Source organism: Herpailurus yagouaroundi, unplaced genomic scaffold, assembly GCF_014898765.1.
Source record: "Herpailurus yagouaroundi ecotype Mexico unplaced genomic scaffold, PumYag 29, whole genome shotgun sequence".
NCBI classification, from domain to species: Eukaryota; Metazoa; Chordata; class Mammalia; order Carnivora; family Felidae; genus Herpailurus; species Herpailurus yagouaroundi.
The window spans coordinates 8372370-8379176 of record NW_024412377.1 but is presented as its reverse complement, the minus strand read 5'-3'; the positions used below and the strand labels follow the sequence as shown (position 1 = coordinate 8379176).

Below are 6807 nucleotides of genomic sequence, written 5' to 3'. Positions count from 1 at the left end.
TGGCCGCGCCGCAGGGCGGCTCGCCCACCAAGCTGCAGCGCGGCGGCTCGGCCCCCGAGGGCGCCGCCTACGCCGCGCCGCGCGGCTCCTCGCCCAAGCAGTCGCCCAGCCGCCTGGCCAAGTCCTACAGCACCAGCTCGCCCATCAACATCGTCGTGTCCTCGGCCGGCCTGTCCCCGATCCGCGTGACCTCGCCCCCCACCGTGCAGTCCACCATCTCCTCCTCGCCCATCCACCAGCTGAGCTCCACCATCGGCACGTACGCCACCCTGTCGCCCACCAAGCGCCTGGTCCACGCGTCCGAGCAGTACAGCAAGCACTCGCAGGAGCTGTATGCCACGGCCACCCTCCAGAGGCCGGGCAGCCTGGCAGGTAACCGGCTCGCCAGCCCGCCTTCCGCGGCTCCGCCCCGGGGTGGGGGACGGGGGACACCTGGGCGCGCGGTAGGGGCGCGTGCGGGACCCGAGCGCCCCGCCTGGGGTGGGGGTGGGGGGCGGCTTGAGCGCAGCTCGAGCTGGGCGTGTCTGGGCCAGTGTGCAGCGTGCGGGGTGGAGAGGGAGCCAGGGCGTCCCTAGGCTTTGCCAGTATCTCAACTACGATGCGCCAGCTACTTCTTTGAGAAGTAATGCTGTGTCTCAAACTGATTTCTCCAGCTCTCACTCCCTCGCTCTCTCCCTCTCAGTCTCTCTCTTCCTCCCTCCCCCCAATCTGAAGATTTAGACATACATACAGTTCAGTCATACTGAATAAAGAATCACACAGACCTGTTGATTAATGTCCAGAAAAAGAGCCACGCAAATAAAAATCGCAGAATCCAAGTGATCGCCTATAGTCACCTACAGTTGGTGGTTTTATATACATAATATATAATATATTATATATTATATATTATATGTTATATATATGTATAAGATTTTTCCCAAAGCAGCCTTTCAGTTCACATAGATTTCAATAGTAGTGAGAAAGTAACCAAGGATTAATTGCTTTGAATTGTTACTACTTCGTTATGGGTCTCATTTCTTCAAACTTATTCTATTCTGTCTAAATTTAGTTACTGGGAAAGTGAAAGATTCCTCCAGACCTGTCATTGCATACACATAGATTCCAACAGTGGGCATGGAGTAAACCAGTGATGAAGTCCCTTGAATTCGTTACCTGCTTATGGTAGGCACAGAGGGGTTGGTGCTAGGAAACCTTTTCTCTGCCAGTTCAGAGGAGGTGACTTTTCTGTAGTTGTTGTGCCCGTCAAAGACCAGGCTGAGCTGGTGATTCTCTGCTGGTAGCACCATATGTTCAGCTTAGACGGGACACTGTGATTGAAAGACTGTTTTGTCTCCTAAAGCACCTGACGACTCACCCGGATTTATTGTTGATTTTTTTCCCCTCTTATGAAAGTATTTGGTAATTGTGTCACTCTAGTAACAGATGCTATGATCATATGTTTCCTTTCTTGACATAAATAGATGACTGCAAGATAAATAGGATTAAAAAAAGAAAAAAGGAACTTGTTGCATGCAGAAGGCAGGTGTCCGAGGGCTTCTTTAATTCAGCACAGGTAATTGCTGGTGTGGACTGGCCTGGGGTAACAGGATGCAGGCTGGAATTCAGCTGCCCCCGATTTATGTTAGCTGTGCTTACTGAGATGAAAATATTTCCTCTCACACACTCCATTGTCTTTAATAGAATTGTGGAGGTAGATGATCATTAATGCCAACCCAGTAGCAGGACCAAAATCTCTAAATGCAAGGACTCAGGTTTGGCAGTGTGGATGGCAAAGGTGGCCAGGAGACATGTATGGCAACTTTGTGTTTATAAGCTTGGAAACTTTGTTTTATGAATTTGTGCAATAAGTTACTAGATCCGTCAAGGAGGGGGAACCAGCAGCAGAACTTGTAGAAGGCGGAAGCCCTGTGTGGTCCTCCTTAGCCACAGGGCAAGGACCCCCAAGGAGTCCCTGAGAGCCCTGCGATTGCTAATGGCCATTTCATTCCCTGTGCAAACCTGGGGAAAGAAACCAAGAGCTTAGCCCTTTGTCCTACTGAGTATATATATACATATATATGTATATATATACACATACATACATATATATCCTAAACGTGTGATTGTTCCACTTGATCGTCGTAGTTAAAACGGGGAGTATGGGTCTGTTGGAGAGTTTGCGGGAGTGTGAACGGGGCAGACGGAAAGTCTGACTGCTCGGTATGTCCCTGAAGTTAGGAGTAAATATGTTGTGAAAATCTCTTGCTCTCTATAAAAGCTTGAATGAGTGTTTCTAGGATCTGATGTGGGATGTGTGTATGTGTGTTGGGGGTGGGGGGGGGAGGGAGGGAGGTGCTGGCCAGAAAGAGGGAAACCGTCCCTGGGATCAACAATCCCACGTGCCTTTGCTGCCTCTGCATTTCCATCTACCCCTCAGATGTTCTGACCATATTTCATTTTTGCTACCTGGCGGTGGGGGCGGGGGTAGGGGGAATATCAATGTGCCATTGATGATTCTTAATTCTAGAGCTACAATGAACATGCTTAATGTTTGAATTATTTTGTTTAAAGTGCATGCTTTTAAATATCCATTTAAAGATTTTCTCATGCAAATTACTGCTGGTGGTGCTTGAGTTTAAAATTACTCCATAACTCTGCATAAATACTTGAGTGGCATAAGATCATAGTCCCCATTTAGGAATTAGAAAACTGTGGCCCAGAAAAGATATGGGGAGGGACTCTAACATTTGCAAGAGATCAGGCAGGACACTTGGAGCTCTTACCAAGTGGGACCCCATACCTCAATCTGTGTGCTTCGTACCGTACCTGACTGGCATGGTAAAGTTTGGATCCACCTGGTTTGCTAGTTGAAAGCACCATGAAAGTCAAGACTGACAAATACCTTTTAGATTTTCAGGGTTGTGATTTTGAAGATTTGTCACTGATAACTAGGGAGTACAAATTACGGGATAGGTAGTGATTTTCGCTACTGAATGACTTAATTCATTCGATAATTATTAAGTACCTCTTACCTACCGGCACTGATTAAGACCCTGGGGATCCAGCAGTGATCAATATCAACCAAAATCCCCGGCCTCCTTTCAAATGGAGGAGACAGAAAATCAGCGAGATAAATAGTGTTGGTAGAGTGGCCAGGGAACGCTCTAATTAAAAGGTGACTTTTGAGTTCCTTGTGAAGGAGGTGAGGGAGCTGGCCCTACTGATGTCTGGGGAAACTGCATTCTGAAAAGAAAGAGTGGCAAGTCCCGACGCCGGTAAATGGGGGTATGTCTGATATGTTTGAAGAACAGCAGGAAGTCGAGTGGGGGTGGATCAAAGAGAAGGAGGGCAAAGAAATGACCTGAGGTCAGCAGAGTGAGCAGCCGGGTCAGGGTGAAAGCTGAGGTCAGGGAGAGACTGGTAAGCCTTGAGGACTCGAGGATGCCAGCTGTGGCCAATCCACGGGAGCCATCGAGGACTTGAGCCGAGGAGTGACACAAGCTGCCTTCGTTTGTAACAGGGTCTCTCTGGCTGCTGTGTGGAGAGCACGTTGTAAGGGATCAGGGACAACAGCCAGGATGCCGGTCAGCAGGGTTATTGCAGCGATCTAAGCAAAAGAGGATGGCCTGAACCAGAATGGTAGCAGTGGAGGTCATGAGAAGTAGGGTAATCTCGATGCATGTGTATGTGGAGCTGAGCAGGTTATCTCACACAGTAGGTCGGGATGGGAGGAGAGAGAAGATTCAGGGAGCCCCAACAGCCGGAAGAACGCAGTCTCCGTGGACTGAGGTGGAGCCAGACACAGAGAGTCTAGCTGGGATTGAGGCAGTGCTAGCGAATGTTAAGGTCTTGGTTTTGAACGTGTGATGTCTGTCAGCATCAGAATGCACATGTAACTCAGACCGTTGGATCTGTAGGTCAGTTCAGAGAAGAAGCCCCTGACTGAATGAGGGAGTCATAAGCAGGTGGATGATATTAAGACCGTGAATCTAGAAGACATTAATTACCTAGGAAGTCAGTGTAGAGAGAAGAGGTCCAAGGACTGAATGCTGACCACCCCCGCCCCTGACAGATGTAAAGGTCTGGGAGTTGAGAAGAAGCCAGCAAAAGAAAGAGATAACCAGAAGTGTAGGTCGGTGTCGTTTCTTAGAAGCCAAGAGAAGAGCGTGTCTCAAGGTTAGAAGATCAATAAACTATGTCTAGTGCAATTAAGAGGTCAAGACAAAGGAAGACTGTTCGATGATACTGGTGCAATGATTTCAGTGCAGGATGGTGGTGAGATCCTACTGAAGGCAGGAGGTGGCCCAAGAAACAACGGGAGGAGGAGAGCTCGAGGCGAAAAACGTGCAGAACCTTTCCAGGGAGTATTCCTTGCTTTGCTACAATCACTTCCAGAGATTCAAAGTCTGTCTGAGGATTTCAAGTCCTCAGTGGTAGTGGGCGCTTGGTAAAGATCACAGCTTCCACATTTTCTTCTGGATCTTACCAACAGCCAAACTTTAGAAGAGTCTGGCCGGAAATCTCAGAGTTCCAGCTCTCTGAGAAAACACCCCGATTCAGATCAAACCTAGAAAAGTGTGATTTCTCAGGTGTTAGGTCTTCAGGATCCAAAGACCTCTTAGAACGTTTTATCCCCCTCCTCCCACCCCCGCCTCCTCCTCCTTCTTGCAATTCTTTGCATCATAGAACAGTGGCTGAGTGAAAACCTAGCTCTGCCTTGTGGGAGGTCCCTAAGGTTAGGTATATTACACCTTGACATTGTTCTCTCATCCAGGGGATCACAACAGTATCTATTTCTATAATGTCAGGCATAAATAAGATAACGTGTATAAAGTTCTAGCCCCTTTCCTGGCTCAGTAAAAGTTAAGTCGTATTATTTAATAATACCTACCATATAAACTTGGATTCGTAAGGAAGAAGCCATTCGTTTTTGTTTCAGACAAAAGCAGGTCTTTTGAGTCCCCAAAACATGCCAGTTTCTGTGTTGGGCACACAAAGAGGAGTGAGAGATACTCTTTGCCCTCAAGAGACCCAGCCTCAGAACGGATAAACGAATGCACAGTTTTAGCCCTCATGCTGGAATAAGACAGATTTTGGTTACTGTGGGAACTTACTGCAGGGGCATGTGATGGTGGGTGTTCGATGTCTGCCATTGATGCTTCCTTGACGTTGCAGCTCCAGAGCTAAGTGGTGTAAGCAGAACCACTGAGGAATGGTAGCTGGAACAAAGTCCAAGAATAGAGAAGGTAGGGAGCGTGAGGGTGGAGACTTCCGGCAGATCAGGGTTTCTGGAGGGAGAAATGGATGGTTCAGGTGGTGAGAGAAGGGGAGCAGGAGAGGAGAAGCAGAAGCCGTGTTATTTCACCCTCCTGGCGGACAGCCGACACGATCATATTTGCACATTAAAAACTCCATTCCAGGGACCGAGTGAAAGAAGGATTTCTTTTCACAAGAAAACAAGAGGCAGGGGTGCCTGGGTGGCCAAGTCAGTTAAGCATGCTACTTTTGATTTCAGCTCAGGTCGTGATCTCCCGGTTTGTGTGTTCAAGCCCCGAGTCAGGCTCTATGCTGACAGTGTGGAGCCTGCTTGGGGTCTGTCTCTCTCTCTCTCTCTCTCTCTCTCTCCGCTCCTCCCCCACTCGTGCTCACGAGCTTTCTCTCTCTCTCTCTCTCTCTCAAAATAAATAAATAAACATTAAAAAAAGAAAGAAAGAAAAGACAAAACAGGCAGAGAGACACAGGAAGGCATTGGAATAACCCTTCCATGGGAATAACCCTCCCAGATCTAGTAGTCTAAACTGCCCCCCCCCACACATACATACTTGTGCGCAATGTGACTGTTCAGAAATTATCACTAATAAATAGTAGGGGAAGAAGGCTAAATAAATAGCATAACTAGTTCTTACATTTTTCTCTTGACAGATAGGTGGCTTAATTTTCTTTTTTATAGTTTAAAAAATGTATCCATTTTGTGCATGATGATGAATAAAATTATGTTAAAAAAAAACCCCATACTGCAATATAAAGCATTTGCGAGATGCCAGGCACTTTGCAAACTGTATCTCATGTAGTTTCCAACAACTTAAGGAGGTACGTGTGATTTTTGCCACATTCTACAGATTTGGAAACTGAGGTTTCTCAATGATAAGTTTCTTGCCCAGGGTTACTTGGCTGGAAGTGACAGGGATAGGATTTGAACCTGGATCACTTTGAGTGTGGCTTCTCTATACCTTTAAATATACATGATAAGGCAGAGAGGCAGTATATTTTTTGTTGTTGAAGAAAAACACCAGGAATATAGAGATACAGTGTAAGGCTTTTTAGCTTTTTTAAATAACTAGTAATTTTGAAGAAAGCAAAAGTATCTCAAAAGTGTGTCAATATCTTACTGAATATGACTCTACCAGTACCCATTTTTGTTCCCTTTTGTAAAGAAGACAGCATGATCCTCTCATTTGCTGTGTTAGAGGAAAATTAATCCTATTAAAAGTAGGAATCTGAGTTGTAAATAGGTATTAAAGTTAAGCCAAACATTAGAAGCTTATTTTGAGGTAAAAACGAAATGAATTAAATGCAGGTTCTTAACCAATGATTACAATACAGATTGGCCTAATATGGACAGGATTTTGGTCAAGACGTGTTCATCTTTTACCTCTGCCTAGTGGACATAAAACCCAGTGTTTAGAGTGTATCACATGCCATGCCTCTCAAATTCTGCGTACTTGGTGATTTCAGTTCCATTCTGTGACATGCTGATTCTTCCACGTGCACCTGCTATAAGAAAGAAAGAAAGAAAGAAAGAAAGAAAGAAAGAAAGAAAGAAAG

General features: G+C 46.3%; 1 protein-coding gene across 3 annotated transcripts in view; it reads left to right on the top strand.

Moving 5' to 3' along the window:
* Positions 1–6: 6 nt before the first annotated feature.
* Positions 7–6807, top strand: part of CTNND2 (catenin delta 2) — a 408918-nt gene continuing 402117 nt past the window's right edge. For all 3 annotated transcript variants that reach the window (XM_040494066.1, XM_040494055.1, XM_040494045.1), the window contains exon 1: positions 7–372. The gene's annotated coding sequence lies outside the window, so the exon portion shown is untranslated. The remainder of the gene's footprint in view (positions 373–6807) is intronic.